Source organism: Apaloderma vittatum, unplaced genomic scaffold (assembly GCF_000703405.1).
Source record: "Apaloderma vittatum isolate BGI_N311 unplaced genomic scaffold, ASM70340v1 scaffold24683, whole genome shotgun sequence".
NCBI classification, from domain to species: Eukaryota; Metazoa; Chordata; class Aves; order Trogoniformes; family Trogonidae; genus Apaloderma; species Apaloderma vittatum.
The window spans coordinates 1-240 of record NW_009710157.1 but is presented as its reverse complement, the minus strand read 5'-3'; positions in this window follow the sequence as shown (position 1 = coordinate 240).

The window sequence follows — 240 nt, the reverse complement described above, 5'->3', positions numbered from 1 at the left end:
GGAACTCTAGCACTGGCTTCACAGTAGCAGCTCTCCAGGTTTGGCGCCTGGAGCACCCCAGAGCCCTACAGCCCTCAGTGGGGTGTACCAGGCTCAGGGGAAGCAGCAAAAGCCTGTCAGCATCACTGAGATGCCTGCTCCTGTCCAGCTGCCTGGGACCCCCAGCCCTAGAGGCCAGTGGCCACGGCAGAGACATGGACACAGAACCCATGCACCAAAACCCATGGAGAACCCCATGGC